This window comes from Lycorma delicatula, chromosome 3, assembly GCF_047948215.1.
Source record: "Lycorma delicatula isolate Av1 chromosome 3, ASM4794821v1, whole genome shotgun sequence".
Lineage (NCBI taxonomy): Eukaryota > Metazoa > Arthropoda > Insecta > Hemiptera > Fulgoridae > Lycorma > Lycorma delicatula.
In genome coordinates this window covers 196,165,192-196,188,568 of record NC_134457.1, presented here as the reverse complement: position 1 = coordinate 196,188,568, position 23,377 = coordinate 196,165,192, and positions in this window count along the sequence as shown.

Sequence of the window (23,377 nt, the reverse complement as noted above, 5' to 3'; positions counted from 1 at the left end):
TTTTTGAAATTCCGAAAAAAATGGATTTAGAATTATTTTTTGAAACCCCTGTTTTTTTGTTTTTTTTTTAATTTCTCGGTAACAAATGAATTTGGTCTGTGTAATCTTCATTTAAACATCTAAAAACAAATTTCTAGGTTTTCTGAAATCGACCTTGAAAGGGAGGTAAGAAAATGTTAAAAATGTTTTGAACATGATTGCAAATTTTCCCCATTTTCTATAATAATAAACGAGATATTCACTAGATTTGAGATTACAAGTACTCTTCAGATAAATATCTAAAAATCATTTTCGGGTTTTTTGAATTTCGATTTTTTAAGGAGTGTGACGGTGTACAGCGCCACACTCCGGCACAGTTGCACACTCAGTGCAACTGTTACTGTATGTTCGTCGCGATTGTCTGTACCTGCCAATTGCGATTAAAAAGATTATAATAAATTACTTGACTAAAAAACTAAAATTAAACAAAATTGACGCGACGCGAAACGCAAGCGACCATATAGAATGCGACTCATTCCCATCGCGGTTTCGCCCACGCTCTCTCTCTCTCTCTCTCTCTCTCTCCCTCGCTCTCTCTCTTTCGCTGTCTCTCTGTCTATCACTCTCTCTTTCTTTCCCATCGCGGTTTCGCCCACGCTCTCTCTCTCTCTCTCTCTCTCTCTCTATATATATATATATATATATATATATTTGTGTGTGTGTGTGTGTGTCTTGTTAAAAAAAATCCATTCAGAATTTCTTGATATATTGATGTCCCTGAATCCAAACAGACGAAAAACTATGTTACAAAATTCTTTATGCATGATTTATTTTTTATTTTTCTTTATGCATTTTGGCATCTTTTTCACTTTATAAGACTAAAACTAAAATGTAAAGCAAATCTGTAAATTATTGTTTATTATTTTTCCTGGATTCTTTAGTATTAATTATATTACTAACAGATAATAGTTTGATTGCTTTAGAGTAGTTACAATAAGAAATTTTGCTTTTCCAGCTATTTCTTTTAAAGTGCTATAATAAGAGTAAATACTGAACCGTCAAAAGTGCTGGTATTCTCTTTTTTCGTACCTCGACGTTTTCCGATTCCCGAAACGAAAAATGCTAAAAAATAGAAGGCAATTTAAAAGAATAAAAACACGAGCTATGTAGTGATATTTGTCGATATTTATTTTGGTGAATATATCTGGATTAGTTTCAGTCATAAAATCTGGAGTATTGAGAAATATATATGAAACGTATCTACGATTAAATTTTTGTGTAACTCGGACTAAAGAAATACTAATTCCCTTTTAACCCAAGACTACGTTGACAGAGGAAGAAGATACAGCCGGATGACTTTACAACTACAATACCATAAATTTATATTTATATTATAAATTTACACCACGAAAGTTAGATGAAAATTACTACTGTTCTACATCACCGTATCATGGAAGCGGGTGGACCCTAATTAAACTTTACGTAGTTGAGATTTGCTTCGGAGTTTTAGTGATAAAATGTTCTAAACTAACATTACGGCACAGTAATCTGAACTCTGTAGAATTGAAATTATATCAAATAAAAGAATGAATAGATCAAAATAATACCGCAATCATTTATTAAAAAATAAACTCTTCCATTTATTTACTGTCATCATCACCCGGTGTTCTGCCTGGCGGCAGACCCCTACCCCACTACTGTCTCCATCCATTTCTGTCCCAAGCCTTCTCCTTCGTCTCCTTGTAATTTCCAATCTTCACCTGCTCTGTTAATTTCTTCTTCCTCACTTCCTTTCTTCTTCTACTGACCCATCCGGTGCAATCGTCAAGACTCCACTTTCTAACAGTATACCAGATTCACTTTATGTCACCGATTGAAAATTAAACCGTTTTTCTTCAATTTCTTACATTTGAAAAAACAATGAAACAGGCAGAAATATTTGAACAAAGAGCAACAAAATGCAGTCGTACAACAAATTGATAAAATGTTGATACTTTGTTTATTCTGATGTAACAGATTTTCAGACTTGCGCGATGGTTTTAAAACTACGATAATGATCGTGAAATTAAAACAAATTAATTAAGTCAGTTTTTTTATTGTTTTTTTTTTATTGTTTATTATTAAATAAAATAAAAATTCAGGTGCAGTATTAAAATTTTAAATAAAATTAATGAAAAGCAACAGAAATTATTTTTAACGCGTACAAAAACTATCGCTGTAAAATTACACTTTCGGCATTAACATTAAATTTAAACTACTTACGTCTCAAAAATTCTAATGTTAGCTTTAAAAAAATAATGATAAAAATATTAAAATTTACTTGCGTTTGCACCGATTGAAACTCCATTCTCTATCGCCTTCGGTACGTTACGTTGTTGACGTCGATGTCGGGTAATATGTGCGATATAAAAACGTATTTTATGATAATGGAAAAAAAAATAGTTACGCATTAATTTACTTTATATGTTGTAGAGAAACTTCTTTTATGTTATGAATTTCAAAGCCACACATTCATCACCTGGACGATTATGTTTCTATTTATTTATTAAGATGACAATGACAGTGGATGATTGATAAAGATCATTGTGACAGCAACAATCATAATGAACATGTCGCCTGAAGAAAGTGGTCATGACCAAGGTAAAACCGTAGTAAACCAATTCTATAACATGTACTTGTCACGGTCACAAATTACGTGCAACTATTGACCCTCAAACATCCATATTATCACACTCATGCTATTGTTAGTAACTCATGGAATTTTTAGTTTTTTATATTATAGTTGTAAAAATATAATACATTAAATGATAAACTAAGTAACTCTGTAATGTAACACCAACTTTCAATATATGAATAATGTCTTTTGAAGGTCCGTTATTAAGTTTTGGTTATTCCATTACCTCATATAATTTTTAATCGTAATACTAATCTATCTCAATTTTCTGTTTTCATCTTAATTTTTCCTAACCATTTGTTGTATTTTATCGTTAACCGTTAATTTTTATTGTTATTTTCTAGTTATTCCTGAACGTAATTGTTTTTTTTTTCATTTTTATTTTATATTACTAATGGAAAGTAAATTTTAATCGGTTATAAAAAAAAACCTGTTTTAACAATCGTATTATTAATTCTTGGGAAAAAAAGACACAGTTATTACAAAATTGTTTCACCTTACTTAACTTACCGACCATTTATGTAACCATTAATTATTAATATTAAATTTAATTATTCACATAATCTACTGCTACTCTTATAATTTGACTAAGTAGGATGATTTAAATTTCATTATAGTGTGATCACATTATAATCTAATAGTAGCTATTATCACTGAAGCGAAGTTTGCAGGGAAAAAATTAAAGTTTAAAAATGACGGATTGGTTCCTATGTTCCAACATCATGATTGTTACATATACATCGTAAAATAAAACGAAATATTTTGTTTTATGAGTTGAATTTACTCTGGTAGATAAAAAATAATGATTTAAAATCAAATAAATTAACTAAATATTTACACTACAGATTTAAAGATTAACTAAAGATTTATTTAACTATAAATGAAAACTGATGTGGACACCACATAACTTCCTTGTACGCTTATTAAATTACGTACACACATTTTTTTTTTAAAATGAAAAGTACATAAAATTTTATTCTAATATTTTTTCATATATCTTTTTTATTGTTATTATTGCATTATTAGTTTTGTATTTTTTTTACAATCAGAGGTTAATAATTATTAATAAATCAATATATTTAAATTAAAAAAAAGGAAATGAAGTCTGATTCGAACCAATGAAGATCGTTTCCCCCTTTTAAGATCCAAATATTTCATTAACTAAAATTCAGGGATTAAAATATAATATATTCAGGGATAGTCAAAATGGATATTTCCATTGAAATCATCTGAAAACCGAAATTTTTCGTGATCATAATACTTCCTTTACTTTGTACAAGGAAGTAAAATACGCATCAAGTTTGTCACCCAATAAATAGAAGCCGTAAACTTCCATTTATCTTGCGACATACATACCGCCTGAAGTTGATTCCATTCCAGATTGTAGCCAGCAAGTCGTGCGTTACCTTTGCAGCTGCTGCGTTAACTCGAAGTCTTAGCTCAACAAGATCGGCAGGAAAAGGCATGAGCATAAGCCTGATGTTTAATGAAACCACACAAGAAAAATCTAGCGGAGTTAAAATCTGAAGAGCGAGATAGCCATACAGCCGGATATTTACGACCGATCTGGAAAATCTCGGACTTCTAGGCGGTAGTGAGATGGTACCCCGTCTTTCTGTAAGAAGTGGCGTCCACCTTGGTCATCATCGTCTAACTGAGGAATTACAATATTTTGAAGTACATCAAGATAAAAGATACCATTGACAGTTGCCTCCTGGAAAAAAAACGGGCCGTATAGTCTTTATACTTGGGGCACAAAAACCTGGTTCAATGAAGATTTGGTGCCAAGAGTAAATTGAACGCTTACCAGGAGGCTCCCTACCGCACTCTTTACAAAAATTACGTTGAACTGCAGTTGCTGACTGCAAATCGTGAAACCAAAACACACAGCGAGAGCGTTCCGCACCACTAAATTTATTCATTTTTAACAACACTGGTGACAGCGCTGGTGGACGAATTCGTTACTAATGAACGACGTAAGCAAATACTTCATTGTTTTGCTATGAAATGAGAAATGAACCGAATCTGTAAGTTATCTAAATAAATCTTAATACTCCTTTAAATTTGTGAAATCCTTCTAGTATCACTCGTTATAAATTTTCTGTAAATATAGATTGAAGGAAATGTAATTATGTTGAAATCAGCTTAATAACTATTCCTACAAATAGCCCATTTTATTTTTTTGGATGAAGATTGTGAAATGCATGATTTCCTGAATGTATTCTTAGAGTGAATGAAAAGTATTTCAACCTCTTTCTAATTTTGAACATGTTTCATTCAGAGATTTGAAACGTTCGAAAGTGTTTATGAGTCTATCTCTTGACGACAGTGAAAAAAAGTAGTGAAAACGATAGCTTTCTCTGATATCCCAGTCCAAAATAGGAAGATATAAAATTCAAATTTTACCTTTGAAATACGTTTAAATCTTAATTTAATTCCTAAATTTAGTAAACTCCATACAGCTATAACACAGAAATAGCCTGCAATTAAATTTATTTTCAATCTTAAATAAATTTAAAAATAAAGTATTTCATTTCACCGTATCTCGGATTTTAACTATTTTGAAATCGGAAAAATCTGAAAATTGTCTATCCGTTTTTATGGAATGAAAACATCGTAGAAAGCTGATCTTCACAGCATTTTTTTTCATCTTAATGAGAACTTTAGAATGTTTTGCCATAAGATAACTGTTGCTGTTTTAAAAAAATTTAATTCAATTCCTCTTCCAAAGTTTCGAAATTTCATTATTCCTACAAAATTTTATTACTGCCAAAACATACGAGAACGAGACCCATAAACTCTCTTGAATATTTTAAGTTTTCATCTGAAACGTGTTCAGAATTAAAAATGGATTAAATACTTTTGATTATACCATGTATAATTCAGAGCTATTATGCTATATTTTTATTGTAAAAAATTAGTTAACCGTTGAAGATGTTATGCATCATCTGATCTTTCCTTTTCTCGACGGTTCTAAAATGTGAAAATTCAGTGACAGTAAATTGACTGGAAAAAACTATGATCACTCAACAAAGCATGTTCTTTAACAAAAATATATATTGGAATAGATAAAGACAACTTTTAGCGATGCATCAGCTCTTTTTTCTCTGGAAAAGTGGCGAAAGTGAAGGACCCAAAATCCAAATGAAAATCTAAATAATGTCATTTGAACAAGCATGTAAAGCGATCGTTTCTTGAGAAGCTATTCAGTTCTAAAGAGTTTATGGCGTAGTTATATCTTTTAATGATGAATAAAAAAATAAAACTATGTTAATAATATAATTAAAAATATTAATTAAAAAATCTGATGTGGATACCATATGACTTCATTGTAGCCTATTAAATTACATATACACATTTTTTTTTAATGAACAGTAGATAAAATTTTATTTCATTAACAACTTTTGATATTTTTTTTATTGTTATTATTGAATTATTATTTATTGTAAAACTTTTTTACAATCAAAGGTTAATAGTTATTAATAAATCAATATATTTAAATTAAAAAAAAAAGAAAGTTAAAAAAAATGAGATGAAGTCGGATTGAATCGATGCGTCCCTTGTAAGATCCAAATATTTCATTAATTAAAGTTTTATTTGACTGTAACTCTGTAACCAATGAAAATAAGTACCGCTTGTGATGATATTTCGTTGAAAAGCTCTCAATGAGGACTTATTATTTCAGTTAAGAAAAAATCCAAATGTTTTTTGGATAGAAGTGGCTTTTTTGGTCACTTTTGGTTCAGTCGATTGCAATCAAAAGGGGAGGGGCGTAACTAGATGTTACAACAATTCTAATTTCAACACCCTACGACTAATCGTTTTTGAGTTATGCTGAATACAAACGCACATACGTACGTACAGACGTCACGCCGAAACTAGTCAAAATGGATTCAGGGCTGGTCAAAATGGATATTTCCATTGAAATCTGAAAACCGAAATTTTTCGCGATCATAATACTTCCTTTACTTCGTACAAGGAGGTAAAAACGATTTTTTTACCCCGATTTATTGGTTTTCACTCAGATTTCTCAAAAACTACCGCAGACAAGTTTCTAGGACCTATTTTATTCGATTTTTCAGGTCAAAAATCACAAGAAATTACTAATTCTGCTCGTTAATTAACGTCCTAAAAAGTTCAATACGATCTCAATTCAGCGGGGTAGCTGAAATCCGAGCGAAATCTTTCACAAACCGTAACTCGCAAATGAAGCATTTTGGGACGTATGTTTATATGATTTTTTTCCGTTACTTTCACGAGAAGAATAGGTTATGAAAGTGACGGGAAAACTTCGTGATAGACTCTGTAAAAGTATAATTTCAATTTTGTCAGATTAATAAGAAAGAATATAGTATAAATTTCTGAATTAGATCTAATGGTCGTATATACTTAAAATTCTTTTTTAATCGTTCAGTTAACGGATGAAGAGAACTACGGGTGGTATTCTTTAAAAATTCAATAATGGGAGGTAATAATAATTATTATTATTATTTTACAGCAATAAGTAGGTGTGGTACTCGTCCGCAATATTGATTCTGTTTTTTTAATGTAAGGTTACGGGTTACTTTAATTGCAATAATTAACTATGTTAAAATTGCTATATCCGTAAACAAAAGTGTTATCCTTCTGTTTATAAATTGTATCGTATATTTGTATTATAAATTGTCATAGAACAATATTACTAATAAATTTTCATTAAACCTTGCTTTCATTAAATATACTGAATCTTTTTAGCAATATAAATTAGTTCCGTGTACAAAAATTAAATAATTAAATAACTGGTATATTACAATTTAATGCAATGTTAGAAATAAAAATAATAATAATAAATATATATTTTATCAGTTTTATATATATAATTTCACGTTAAATATTTTTATTTTTTTTATAAATATATATATATATGGTAGATGATATAGAGTACGTAATGTAAACTATCTATGCTTAAATAATATATTTTTAAAAGGTTAATAGATAAAATAATATATATTTTTTTTTTTTTAGCCAATAGACAGTTAAAAAATACTTCGAATTATTTAATTTTGTCCTTCAGCACTTGTAGAATCAGCCGTAATATAAATGCTTGTAAACAAGCTTAGAGTAGTTTAAAAGACATATAATTAATACTTCATAATATAATTAAAATTTTCTTTAGAATATCTAAAAAAATTATACGGTAACATGTGGTAGTATTAAATCATTATAATTCAAAAATACGCTTTTCAATTTTTTGACAAAATTGTTTGTCAGAATATTACTAAATATTCTTATTAATTTAAGTTTTACTTCCCTTCTCCTTCTGATTTCACCTTTAGTTCAAATCTGTTTAATCCTCTTTCTTATAATTATAAATCCTTAATTCCGTGCATTATGCAATCCTCATCTTCACTGGTTTCTGCTCACCTCTCTACTGATTCATACGTATTAATTATATTCATATAATCTTCCACTGTTTATCCAAAAAGTGCACGAATAAGATAAAAAGCAAACAGTTAAGCTCGTCGTATATACACATGTATTGAACAAATACAATAAAACTTCACACTTTATTTTACATTGATTCTAGATGCATGCAATGAAGTAAAGATTGTTTGTTACTTCAACAAATTATCGTAATGGTTATTTATCTATTTTTAACTAGTCATCGTACAACTGTTAATTATTCTATCTGTTAATATTGTACGTAATCAAAACGGTTTCTTATACTACTTGTACCAATATAAATTTTCATTAAAAAAGTCGTTTTTATGAAAAGATTTTTGATCACGTTGCTTTTAACTTCCCAACGAGGGTACATTTATAGACATTTAACTTAATGTTTTAAGTTATTTTTTGGGGGTTATCGAGAATAAGTTTCGTTTTTATCGCTTTATACCCTAATAAATACCAAAAGAAGAATTTAACTGGAAACAAATTTTCTCTCCAACTTGTAGACCATCTCCAACCTGTGTAGTAGGCCCTATGTTTAAAAATAAAAAAATCATTTTCTGGAGTTTCCCTATTTGATTGGGTCACATTACTTATTCAAAAGTATTAAGTATAATAGAATGGTTTTTACGTATTAAGCACAATAGAATGGTAATTAATATCATTTTCTTTTCATATAGTCTTTATATGAAAACTCTGATATCAAATTTTTACATCTATTGATCTACCTTATCTATTGATCATTTGTATATATTGTCGCGGGTTCGTGGTTCGACAATAGTATTTGAGAGACTAACAAACATAAAAGTTTCTTACAAATACAATTTATTACCCTAAAGACATAAAAAAAAATAATAAATTATAAAAATAGTTATAATAACATTATTATAATGTGATAATGTAATAACATACAAAATAGTAATCCAAATAAAAAGAATAAGATTTGTTTAACGACATTTATATTATAAAAACCAGAATACAGTCTAATTTACTAAAAAGGTTATAATGACGCTAGAACCTGATATTGCAATAACAAGGTAACACTATAAAAGTATAAAGTGCATACAATTCAATTTTTGCAAGTATTATTACTTTTACTGTTTATAAACGAACTACCCTACGCTTTATAAATGAATATAATACTGTCACTTTCACTACTGTTTACCAGTAACTCGCCAAACAACTTCCTGTATTCACCCACTGTCCACACGGGAATACTCGTGAGGTATTCTTCACTCTTTGTTACCACACGCTTACTGATATTGCTTTCACCGCAGCCGCGTCGAATTCGAGTTTGCGAAACTACTCACTGTTATCGCGTTTCATCACGACTGCGCCAAACGCTGCCTCGCCGAACTACTGGCTCTCTCCGCTGATCCCTGGCAGTTATTTATATCTCCTGGCCTTTCTTTATCCTGTTCAGCCTCCGGTAATTACATTTCAGATAATGAAGTATTATCTGAAGTAGAGGATGATATGTATGAGTGCAAATGAAGTGCAGTCTTGTACAGTCTCAGTTCGACCATTCCTGAGATGTGTGGTTAATTGAAACCCAGCCGCCAAAGAATACCAGTATCCACGATCTAATATTCAAATCCGTGTAAAATAACTGACTTTACTAGGACTTGAACGCTAGAACTCTCGACTTCCAAATCAGCTGATTTGGACAGATGCGTTCACCACTAGACCAACCCGGTGGTCTATATCTCCTGGCTTGTAGAACAGTACCCGACTCGTCTCTTTAATCTTTGAAAAATAATCATTTTCATCGTCCGCTCGCTTACCTTTTTCTGTAAATTCTTATTCCGGTCCGGTATCCTTCTGGTCGAACAACAGCTTTTGGAGGTACCATTGTCTGTATTACAAAGAAAGATTGTTCAACAAATCCGTTACTCTAAGAAAAGGATCCCTCTTAGTTCCTTCTAGATTCTTCTTTTCATTTATTATTATTATTATTATTATTATTATTATTATTATTATTATTATTATTATTATTATTATTATTATTATTATTATTATTATTATTATTATTATTATTATTATTATTATTATTATTATTATTATTATTATTATTATTATTATTATTATTATTATTATTATTATTATTATTATTATTATTATTATTATTATTATTATTATTATTATTATTATTATTATTATTATTATTATTATTATTATTATTATTATTATTATTATTATTATTATTATTATTATTATTATTATTATTATTATTATTATTATTATTATTATTATTATTATTATTATTATTATTATTATTATTATTATTATTATTATTATTATTTTTTTTTTTTTTTTTTTTTTTTTTTTTTTTTCTGAATTTTTACGGGCATCGACTGCTAAGGTCATTAGCCCTCGTCACATTCTTTAAAAGAAATTATTATCTCCATCAGGATCGTCATATGTAAGGGTGTAAAGGGCCCTTACATTTTATTTAAAAACACAAACTTCACAATAAACATTAAAACATGAAAGACAAGGACAATCACAAACACTTACGGGGTGTAAAGGGCCCCAATATTAAAAATTTGAGATAGGTTCTCAAAAGACCATGAACTTAAAATTATAATTAATCTTCTCAATACCATATCTTTCCTCTTTCTTCTATATGTATATATGTATATATAACTACCACTTAGAGTATCTTTTTCCACAGCTTTAAACTTCCATTTTACAGACTTTTAAGAAGTCCACTGGCGTGTAAAAATGCAACTATATTTTCTTCATTTCCATTATCCAGATCAGCACTAATATTATTTGTAAAACAGAACCTCTTTCTGAGGTCCTCATATATGGTACACTCTTCTATTAGATGCTTGATTGTCAGTGTTTTATTGCAAACACCGCACATTGGTCTCACTTCGCCGGTTAACAAATATAAATTTGTTAATCGCGTGTGACCGATTCTAAGTCTGGTCACCGCTACTTGTTCACGGCGAGTCAATTTAAAGTCGCTTTTCCATTTATAAGGAGAAGTTTTAACTGAGTTTAATTTTGTATTTAAACTCCTCCATTCAGCGTTCCACTTGTTTCTTACTATATTTGTTAGACGGTTTTTAATATCTGCCACTCTTACAGGAAATGCATCCAAATCATCGCAGACTGTTGCCTTTCTGGCAGCTTCGTCTGCGATTTCATTACCTGTAATACCAGCATGCCCCGGAGTCCATACAAATACGCATCGCTGTCCTCGTTGTTTTAGAACGTATAAAATGGACAGGATGTTTGCAATTAGGACATCCTTAATGTTCTTGTTCCGAATTGCGACAAGTGCACTTAATGAGTCGGAACATATTAGCACTCTCTCTTCGCAATAGTGTTCGGTGTAGCGAAGAGCTTGCTGAATTGCAGTGAGCTCTGCCGTGTAGACACTGGCCACATCTGGCAGTCTCCAAAAGTGGGCTTCTTCATTTACATATATCGAGCATCCAACACCATGTTCAGTTTTAGAACCGTCAGTATAAATTCTAATATGTTCTTCGTAACTACTGACGGTTGCTAAAAAATCTTGCTGGATGATCACTGCTGGTTTCTTTTTTATTTCTCCTTGAGAGAGATCCAAACTTGTATTTACCGCTGGCAAGAGCCATGGCGGTATTTCTCTAGTAGAAATTGCTAGTGTCTCTGGTATAGCAATTTCATATTTCCTTCTTAATTCGTGGTACCTAATTCCGGCTGGTCTGGAATAGGTAGCACGACGTTCGTATAATGCAGCCATGGGATGATTCATAAACAATTTATTATTTATATGGGCAGGGAAAGCCCATATATTTGCTGCATATCTTAACAAGAGGATCTCTCTTCTATAATGTAGTGGCATTATTCCGGCTTCAGACATCAGACTAGCCGCCGGACTCGTGCGGAAAGCACCTGTTGCGTATCTTATTCCGCTATTATGAACTACGTCTAACTTTCTTAAGTGCGACTTTCTAGCGGATGAATATACGATACATCCGTAGTCTAGTTTAGATTGAACCAATGCTTTATACAGTCTCAATAATGTCTCTTTTCCTGAGCCCCAATTTAGGTTCGATAAACATTTTATAATGTTTAGGGCTCTTTTGCATCTATCACTCAAGTCCTGTATATGTAATCCCCATGTGAGGGATTTATCCAATACTAGTCCTAAATACCTTACGCTGTCTTTATATTGTATTGGATTATCATCAATTGTCAGAGCAGGACTTTGATGAGGAATTCTCTTCCTACAAAAGTGTACACAGCACGTTTTTTCTGGTGAGAATTGGAATCCTGTATTCCTTGCAACTTCATTTAGAGCATTGATCGCTCGTTGCAATTTGTACCTCACTATAGCAGTCTTGTTGCTGGCATATACGATTGCCAGATCATCAACATAGACGCTTTTGCTGATTTCTACTGGAATGGCTAATATCAATTTACTAATGGCAATGGTAAACAAGGTACCGCTCAACGGCGAACCTTGCGGTATGCCATTTTCCAAGATTCTTTCACATGAATATTCGTTGTTGACGCGTACTTGGAAGGTACGATCATTCATGTAGTTGCTGAGTAGTATAGGCAAATTGCCACGAATGCCCCATTCATGTAACTGGAGCATTATACCATGACGCCAGGTCATATCGAAAGCCTTCTGAAGATCAAAGAAGACTCCGACACAATGTTTCCTTGTAATAAAGCTGTTATATATAATGTCCTCTAAGCTGATCATTTGATCAGTGGTAGAATGGTATTGTCGAAAACCTGCTTGATACGGTGATATCAGGTTTTCTTTTTCCAAAACCCAGACGAGTCGATTATTAATCATTTTTTCCAAAATTTTCCCCATAGCACACGTCAAAGAAATAGGACGGTAGCTATTGGGGTCTCTTAAATTTTTATTTTTCTTCGGTACTGGAACAACATGAGCTTTTTTCCACTGCTGCGGGTACGTTCCATCCCGCCATATTTTATTATAAAGTTCTAATAATCTACACTTTGCAGTGGTATTCAGCTGCCTGATCATATTATAGTGGATTTCATCCGGACCAGCAGCTGTGTTACCTGATTTTTCCAACGCCTTCGCGAATTCTTCCATTTTAAATGGTACATTATATGAGTAATTATACTCAGTTCCAAAATTTAGTAGACCTTCGTGTTCTTCTTTTTTGGTTCGAAAACCTTCCTCGTAGTTGGCCGTTTTGCTGGCCTTTTCGAAATGATTGGATAACAGCTCTGCAATTTCATATGGAGTGTCTTTTATTTCATCTTCATCTTCATCTTGAAGGCTAGTTATGGGAGTAAAATCATTACGCCCACAAATCGCCTTCACTTTCCTCCAAACATCTGATGCAGTAGTAGTTTTGTCAATGGATGACACGTATTGCTGCCAGGATCGTTTTTTCGAATCTATCATAACACGTTTTGCATACGCCCTGTATTTCTTAAAGGCAACAAGATTTTCTATACTAGGACGCTTCTTAAAGGCATTGTACGCCCTTTTCTTTCTTTTTATAGCTTCACTTATTTCATCGTTCCACCATGGAACGGGTTTCTTTGTAAGTTTCCCAGATGTTTTGGGAATATATCTCGATGCCGACTCGATTATTGCATTTGTTATGGCGTCGACATCGTCTCCGATAACTCCGGTTGTTTCTGGGAGCATCGTTCTAGCTGTGAAGCTCGTCCAGTCTGCCTTTTCAAATAACCATCTTTTAGGGATGGGATATATTGTTCTAGTAACATCAGTTACAATTTGCACCGGGAAATGATCGCTTCCATGCAGATCGTCTATAACATGGAAGCTGTACCTCGGTGCTATCGATCCGCTTATAAGTGCAAGATCTATACAGGACGTCGATCCATCTCTGGCATTGAAAAAGGTTCCTGATCCGTCATTTAAAATAATAAGTTCAGAATTCATCAGGAACCCTTCCAGTTCTCTTCCACGGGGATCTACTCGATCCGATCCCCAGAGAGAATTATGAGCGTTAAAATCACCCACCAGTAAAACAGGTGGGGGAAGCTCGGAAATTAATCTTTCTATGTCATCCTTATTCCAATCGTAATTCGGTAAGTATATGCTGCACACAGTGATCTTAAGCGGTCGCTTCATTCTAACGGCGACCGCTTGTAGGTTGGTGTTTAGAACAACCGCTTCGGTGGTAGCTCTAGTCGATGTTAATATAGCTACTCCACCTCTAACTCTTACATTTGGCGGTTGATCTCGCCGAAATATATCAAATCCTTTTAATTTAAAATTTTCATTTCGGCGGAAATGCGTTTCTTGCAGACATATACAAATCGGGTCTACGTCATGTACCAAGCGTTGGAGCTCATGGATGTTTGAAAAACATCCATTGATGTTCCATTGTACAATCGACTCGCTAATTTTTAATTTTTAATTAAATTATTGCCTGGGTTTTCCTTTCGGCCATCCTTTTTTCCTTTTCTTCTCCATCCTGCGAACAGCATCGTGTTCGCGGAGAAGGTCATCGCCTGTAAGGCTTCCGGTCTCCGTATCGGAGACCACCGAAGCCGCCGACGACGACGGGCATGGATCGGCGCCGGTTTCAGGCGCCGATTGAGAGGCGACAACCTGCCCGCTCCCCAACACGGGGGTCGCACCGGTCACCGCCTGTGGGAGGGGGGACACTCGCCCCCCCTGTGTGATTTTTTGTGGCCTCTGAGGCTTAGAGGCCACTTCAGTTACAGGAGGCTTGGGAGCCTCCATAACAGACTCTGTAGGTATCGCCTTTTTCTTTTCATCGAGGATCTCGCTGAGACGGACTTGACATTCAGGTTTGTTGTCCGTTTTCTTTTCTGGAGGAGCAACTTTCACTTTTATCGACTTATCTTCAGCAGGCTGTATCACTATCTTTGGCTTAACAAGTTCTTTATTGCCAAGAGGTTTCATCTTGTTTTCGATGATCCTCTCAATCATGTTAGCCAAAGTGGGAGCAAGTTTATTTATAATTTGTACCTCATCTACAGCAATCGGAGCAGGAGCAGGAACAGTAGCCGCAGCCTGAGCATAAGATGTTGCTGCTCTAGGCTTACGGGCGTTAACTATTTTCTTTGCATCGAAGTAGCTGACTTTTTGCAGGGTTTTTACTTCCTGCACAGCTACCTCATCTTTGTAGACAGGACAATTCCTTGATCTACAAGAATGCGCTCCTTTGCAGTTTATACATGTAGGAGGCTCTTTACATGGCTCTCCCTCATGCACCTCTTCACCGCACACGCATATTTGCGGTCTTTCGCATCTAACAGCGGTGTGGCCAAAGCGTTGGCACTTGAAGCACCTCATCGGCTGTGGGACAAATGCCCGCACATCCAAACGGTGAATCCCCGCTCTTATCTTTTCTGGCAAAGTAGGCCGGTTGAAAGTAAGGACATGAGAAGCCGAGGGTAAGACCTCACCGTTCCTTCTCATGTTCAACCGACGGCACTCTATTACTCCTTGTGCTGCCAGCTCCTCTACAATCTCTTGCTCCGAACAGTTTAAAAGATCCCGACAGACCACAACACCCCTTGAGGTGTTGAGCGTGCCGTGGGGATCAACGCGTACCGCTAGCTCTCCAATTTTCTTCAGCCCTAAAATCTTCTGAGACTGTATATCATTAACAGTCTCTACATGAAGTCCCGTAAAAGTTTTCCGTATTTCCTTTACAGGGCCTCCAGCACATTTGTTTATTTCTCGAGCGATGAGAAAAGGACTCACCCTCGAGAAATTTCCATCCTCCTTTGTAATGACCAAATATTTAGGTTTCGGTACATTACTACTTTTAAAAAAAGCCTTTTGTAAGCTTTTTCTAGCCTCAATTTCTATCTTCTTACTCTCCGTACTCTTTCGGCGTTTCGCTTCAGGCGAAACAGCCGGCTCTAAACGAGGGTGTTTACGTGCACCCTCTGCCACGTTGGTTTGTTCAGGAAAATTCATGAACAAGTAATCCCTTCTGTAGTAAGGCTAGCCGCCGGGGTACACCCCCACTCCAGGGCTACCAACCCTGGAGGTCCGTTCCGGTACTCCGGTGGAACCGGCATATGTCCTGGCAGAGAGCGGATGCGCAGTCTCTGCACTGACTCCAGGCCCCTACACACCGAAGCTTTCAGGGCTCCCATGCTCCGAACATGGGCACCTTAACTACATGCTTGCCATCGCAGGGGGCATGTGGACGACGAAAGGTCTCCGTTACACCTGCAAATAACTTTGACCGTGGCCGCCACATCGCCAGCTCTAACGGCGGTATTAATCCATTTCCGTAATCGTTAATAATGTCATATCTGCAGGTGGCCGTAAAGTCCAGTCCTGTAATTCGGCCTATAGATGTAAATCGACCGAAAAAAGTATATCCGAGAAACAACACTCGGAACCCCGTTAGCCAGCTATATGTAATGTACTTGAGTACAGCTGTTACCGCCCTGGACGTGGAACGTAGATGTTGTGTTCCGGACGTGGGGAATATCTACCTCAGGGCATTATTATTATTATTATTATTATTATTATTATTATTATTATTATTATTATTATTATTATTATTATTATTATTTTTTTTTTTTTTTTTTTTTTTTTTTTTTTTTTGAGGTTTTTAGGGGCATCGACTACTTTGGTCATTAGCCCCGTCCCACTTCAAAAAAAAAATAAAAAAAAAGGTTCAAAATTTCACAAAATGATCAAAATTTTGCTTTTCCTTATAATTTCTGGTCCAATTATATCACTTTCTAGGCTTTCCTTTCGGCCAACCTTTTTTACACCGCTTTTCCATTCTGCGAACGGCCTCAACTTCCGACGACAGAGTGTCTGAGGCTTCGGACATGGCATCGTCTTCTCTTTCTGACGCCAATGACGTTCGCCGGCTTACATCAGGTGATGAAAGCTTCAATGGTGCTGTGAGCATCGTTGCAATTGAGTCTAAACTTGCAACCGATGCACTTTCGGCGGCTGATGAACTCGATTCTATGTCTAAGGCTGTGCTTGGACCGGCTGATACAGATGCTCTCGCCACAGTTGTTCTCTGAGCTTTTGGGGCCTCTGTAGGTACAGTTTTAATATCGTCTGTGTCCGGTGCTTTTTGGATAGTTACTTGCACCTCCATTTTGGTTGACGCAGATTTTTCCTGTACTCTTGTCACAGTATCCTTAGCTATATGACTCGTCGTCGGGATGATCTTTAGATCTTTGTCGGATAAATCAAGATTTTTCTTCATTATGTCTATTGCTGGAGTTATAATCGAGGATTTTGCCGGTTTTTTAAACTGCGCTGGTGCGGGTCTTCTGTCGGCGACGTCAGTCCGGGATTGAGCCTTCTCATGTTTACTTTGTTGTATCTGATGAGTCGACTCGATCTTGGAATCAATGATTCTTTCTATTATTGTCGCGAGACTTGGCGCCATCGTATTAAGCAACTGCTCCACGTTGATTTTAGGTGTGGGGGGAGCAGCAGCTGCTTCTGCGTATGAAGTCGATGGTCTAGGTGTACGTAGGTTTACAATCTTCTTCGCTTCAGGGTAGCTGACTTTTTGAAGCGTTTTAACCTCCTGAATGGCTGTTTCTGATTTGTATACTGGGCAGTTCCTGGATCGACAGTTATGGTGCCCTTTACAATTAATGCAGACTGGAGGGTCTTTACATGGATCACCCTCATGTGTCTTCATTCCGCATATACAAATTTCCTGCGCTTCACACCTAGCGGCAGTGTGTCCGAAACGTTGACATCTAAAACATCTCATCGGCTGCGGAATAAATGCCCGTACATCAAGCCGATGGATGCCAGCTCGTACCTTTTCAGGAAGACTTGGCCTATTGAATGTCAATACATGAGAGGCCGAAGGAAGAATCTCACCATTTCGTCTCATAGAAAGTCTGCGACAATGTGTCACTCCCTGACTAGACATTTCCTGCACTATTTCTTCTTCAGTACAGTTAAGAAGATCACGGCAAACAACAACTCCTCTAGATGAATTAAGTGTACTATGCGGTTGGACCGAAACCGCAAATTCACCGATCTTCTTCAACGCCAAAACTTTCTGGCTTTGCATGTCGTTGATGGTTTCGACATGCAATCCATTAAAAGTTTTACGAATATCCTTGACAGGACCACCAGCACAATTTGTAATCTCTCTAGCAATTAAGAATGGACTTACCTTTTGGAAGTTACCATTCTCTTTTGTAATGATCAAAAATCTTGGTTTGGGAAAATTATTTCCAAACAAAGCTTTTCTTAAATCTTTACTGATTTTATCAGCATCTTTTCTTAACTTATCACTCTCCTTGCTTTTTTTCCGCTTCGCTTGTGGCGAATCGGCGGTTTCTAAACGAGGGTGTTTACGTGCACCCTCTGCCACGTTAGTTTGTTCAGAAAAATTCATGAACAGTGGATCCCTTCTGTAGCAAGGCTAGCCGCCGGGGTACACCCCCACTCCAGGGCTACTAACCTTGGAGGTCCTATCCGGTACTCCGGTGGAACCGGCATATGTCCTGGCAGAGAGCGGATGCGCAGTCTCTGCACTGACTCCAGGCCCCTACACACCGAAGCTTTCAGGGCTCCCATGCTCCGAACATGGGCACCTTAACTACATGCTTGCCATCGCAGGGGGCATGTGGACAACGGAAGGGTCTCCGTTACACCTGCAATAACATCGACCCTGGCCGCCACATCGCCAGCTCTAAGAATGGTATGAATCCATTTCCAAAATCATATGGTACTCATTTCCTGCAGGTAGCCAAAAATCCAGTCCGTTTAGTGACCTGAAGTTGGAACCAGGTCAAACTCAACAATGCATAACCGAGGAATTTACTCGGTTATTTATTATTACTCGGTTTATTATTATTATTATTATTATTATTATTATTATTATTATTATTATTATTATTATTATTATTATTATTATTATTATTATTATTATTATTATTATTATTATTATTATTATTATTATTATTATTATCCAGTTAGACCTCGTTGTGGTGATGATAATATTAACCTCTCCTTGCCATCTCACTGTGCTACTTCTGTATTTAATGCGGCTAAGAGGAATAGCAACATGACACGAGTGCGGAGTTTTGATGCTGGGTGTATTCAGGATGCAGTGAGGTCATCCGGAAACGCTTCGCATGTGGGTTACAAAAATGCTGAGGGACTTACTTCTGCTACAGTTGACGCTGTAAATAAATCCGCTAACCCTGTGAATGATGTTTTGACTGCAGCCTCCCATGATGTGGCTAAGAAATCTGTTTGGACTGTGGTTGGCTCTGAGAAGCGTAAAGGCCCCAAAGTGAAGTCTTTTCTTGAGGGTTCCATTGCTCCGTCTAACCCTAAGAAAGGGGTGAGGTCTCGAAATGCTGTTTTTGGGAAAGGCGACGTATGCTGTGATTTGGTTAAGCCCAGGACTAAGGCTCTTTTTGTTTCGAGGTTTAACTCTTCAACCGGGGTTGGTGATATCACCAAGCTGCTTGGGGGACACAACTTTCAACATCTTCAGTGTATTCGTCTGAAGACTAGGTACGAGTCGTATAGCTCGTTTCGAATTGAAGTTTGTGCTTCGGATTTTGACAGCTTGGTTCGTCCTGAGATCTGGCCTGTTGGTACGCTGTTGGCTCCATTTTATGGTCCGTTGAGGCCTGATGCAGTGTTTGTAGAAAAAGGTTCACGGGAGGATGGATTGCAGCTCGGTAGCGATGGGTAAATTGAGGATGATCTACCAAAATGTTCGTGGTTTGAGGACTAAGCAGGATGAAATTTTCGCGTCCTTGATTGATTTTCACTTCGACGTGGTTGCCTTGACTGAGACTTGGCTTAGTGATGAGCACTGTGATGTCAATCTGTTTCCAGACTGTTACCATGTTTTTCGGGCTGACCGAGATTATGCTGCTACTTTGCTTCAGCGTGGTGGTGGTTCAGCTATTCTTGTAAAATCAAGCATTAGGTGTACGAGGAGGAAGGACCTCGAGGCGTTTCCTGAAGCTGTATGGGTTGAGCTAATTCGACCAGGCATGAAGAATTTGTTGGTTTGTGTTATGTATGTTGCTCCATTTTTAGCTTCAATTCTCCTCGACCAATATTTTGATTTTCTGTATAGGCACGTAGATATTTTAAATTTGGATATTTGTATTGTAGGCGATTTTAATGTATCTGGAGTGTGCTGGTCTACTAGAAGTCTTCCTGCAAATATTGGGTTTTATGCTAAATGTAAAGCACGATCGGTTTTTGATTTTGTTGACATGATGAACTTGGACGTTTTTACACATGAATCAACGGATCCTTCCTTCTGTAATAATGGTTTGGATTTAATTTTGACTAACTGCAGGGTTTTCACTAGAGCTGCTGAGGCTCTTGTTTGCCCTGATAAGTTCCATCCTCCGTTTGAAATTGGGTTCCTTGAAGTCGCAACCGTTGATGTGGCGGAAATGGGCCTGGTTTTTCGCTATGATCGTGGTGACTATCGTGCGTTGTATGACGATGTGAGGTTTGCTGATTGGTGTAATGTTCTCTTGACCGTCGATTTGGAGGAATCGGTTCTGGGTTTACAGAAGATAATTACTGCAGCGATTGATAAACATGTTCCTGCATTTCGTCCTAAGTCAACAAAATTTCCTCCTTGGTTCAATAGGAACATTGTTAATCTTCTCAAGAGGAAGAAGGCTGCTCATCGCAGGTTTAAATCTTCTGGTCTGTCGGATGATTATTTCTTGTTTTCTCGGCTGCGTAGAGATGTTAAGTATGCGATAGCGGATGCCAGAGTGGTTTGGGCTCGGAAGTGTGAATCTGACCTTTGTTCTAATCCGAGGAATTTTTGGAAGTATATTTCTCGACAGAAGTCTAACCATGTAAGGACTCCGGCCCCTACTGTCGATGGGCGGACTATTTCTGATCCTCGGTTGAGTTGTCAGCATTTTGGTGAATTTTTTCAATCAGTATACCAGGACTTTCCTACGCAGACTACGTCTGGTGGCGCCTGTGTCAACAACCAGCGGATTCTTGACATTCCGATGGTTTCATCTTCTGACGTATCCGGTGCTATAGGAATTCTTAACGCTAGATCGGCGGTCGGCTTGGATCGGATTCCTGCGTTTGTTGTCAAGGGTTTGAATGAGATTGTTTCTCCTATCCTTGCTTCCCTGTTTAATTGGAGCTTGTCGTCTTCTTCTTTTCCGTCCCTATGGAAACACGCAGTTGTTACTCCTATACCTAAGCCTGGTGTCCCTTCCCTGGATAATTTCAGGCCTATTTCTATCATCGGTACTTTTTCCAAAGTCTTCGAGAGGATTCTATTTAGACATGTTTATGACCATGTTCTCCCGATGTTGTCGTCATTTCAGCATGGATTTATTAAAGGTCGTTCACCAGCTTCTAATTTGGCCGCCTTTTTGCAGGATTCAGTTAATGCAATTGAGCATAGGGGTCAAGTGGATGTGATATATTTTGATTTTACCAAAGCTTTTGACAAGATACCCCATCATTTGTTGTTAGCAAAGACCAAGGGCTTCGGCTTCAGCGATCGTTTTAATGATTGGCTATCCTCTTATCTTCGTGACAGGCGTTTTTCGGTTCGTTTTGGTGGACAGATGTCTGAGGAATCCTTCTTGGCTAAGTCTGGAGTGCCGCAAGGCTCGGTTTTGGGTCCCCTTCTTTTTATTATTTTTATCAATGATATCGGGCAACTTTTGACGTGCAATTTTCAGATGTTTGCGGATGACGTCAAAATATATTGTCCGATCAGAAATAGTATGGATCACCTGTTGCTACAATGGAATATTAACAAGGTTGTTGAGTGGGCTGACCGCAATTGTATGCCCTTGAATTTTCGGAAGACCAAACATTTGACTTTGTCTCGTAAGACGTCGAGCTCTGTTTTCAGCTATAGGATTGGTACGCACGTTATTGTCGCTGAGACATTGGTTGAGGACCTCGGGGTTTTATTTGATGCGAAGTTGTATTTTCACGAATACGTTGCTTGGATTGTCAGTAAAGCACGCCGGGACCTTGGTCTTGTCCTTTGGATTTGTGGACGGTTTAGCAATATTTCCACTTGTAACCTGCTGTACAAGTCTTTGGTGAGGAGTCGCTTGGAGTACTCGACCGTGGTGTGGAATAGTACACGACGTTTTGCCTCTGATCTGGTTGAGGGTGTTCAGGATAGGTTCTTGAACTGGATGCGTTTTAAGTTTGGAGATTGTTTTGTTGGTGCTAATAGAGAGGATATGTTGAGGCAATTAGGCCTTTCCAGGTTATCTGATAGAAGAACGTACTTTGACTTGGTTTTCTTTTATAAAGCTCTGCACAACAGACTTCCGACGCGTTATCATGTTGTCTTGCGGAACCAGGCCAGGTCAGTGAGGTCTTTTAGGCAGTTTGTGACGCCGGTTGGTTCCACCGTGTCTCCGATTGAGCGGTGTACCAGTGTTGCAGTGGAGTTCCAGGATAAGCTAAGCTTTTGGGAAGATGAGGCAGCCTTCGTTAAAAATTTGAGAGGGTTACGTGGCGATGGATCATTGTCCTTGGTGTGATGCTCACTTTCATGATTTTAAAATTATTGTTGTTTTTTTTAAGGATTATTGCTTATAACTTGTTTTATTTGGAATGTATTAGTAATGTTGTCTTTTTGTTTTTGGATGTTTTCATCTATGTGTTTTATTAACACTCCGTAGCTACCGTTTTTAAAGTTCTAATTATTTTTTGTATTTGACTGCATAATTGTTATTATTATTATTATTGTGTTTTGAATATTATATTTTTAATTTATATGTGGGTGTTCTTTTGTGACTTTATGTGATATTGTGTGGCATACAAAGGTTTTGTAACTGTTCTGTTGCACAATAAATAAATAAAAAAAAAAAAAAAAAAAAAAATTATTATTATTATTATTATTATTATTATTATTATTATTATTATTATTATTATTATTATTATTATTATTATTATTATTATTATTATTATTATTATTATTATTATTATTATTATTATTATTATTATTATTATTATTATTATTATTATTATTATTATTATTATTATTATTATTATTATTATTATTATTATTATTATTATTATTATTATTATTATTATTATCGCTTTCTTTCTGCATAATTCGAAAGAATCAGTTACCCTGTTCCGTTATACTGTTTCTGTTACATTATTATATACTCCAATTATGCTCGTAGTCTGCCTAAAGAAAGAAGAGACCTGTTTTAAGCTGTTTTAATTTTGTAACTAAATAAGTATTTAAAATTTTCTTCCCGTATTATAAAATTGTAATAAAAATTCTGAAAACACAAAAATTGCAATAACTCGAGGCCTAATCGACCTATTGGAACGGACAAAGGTTT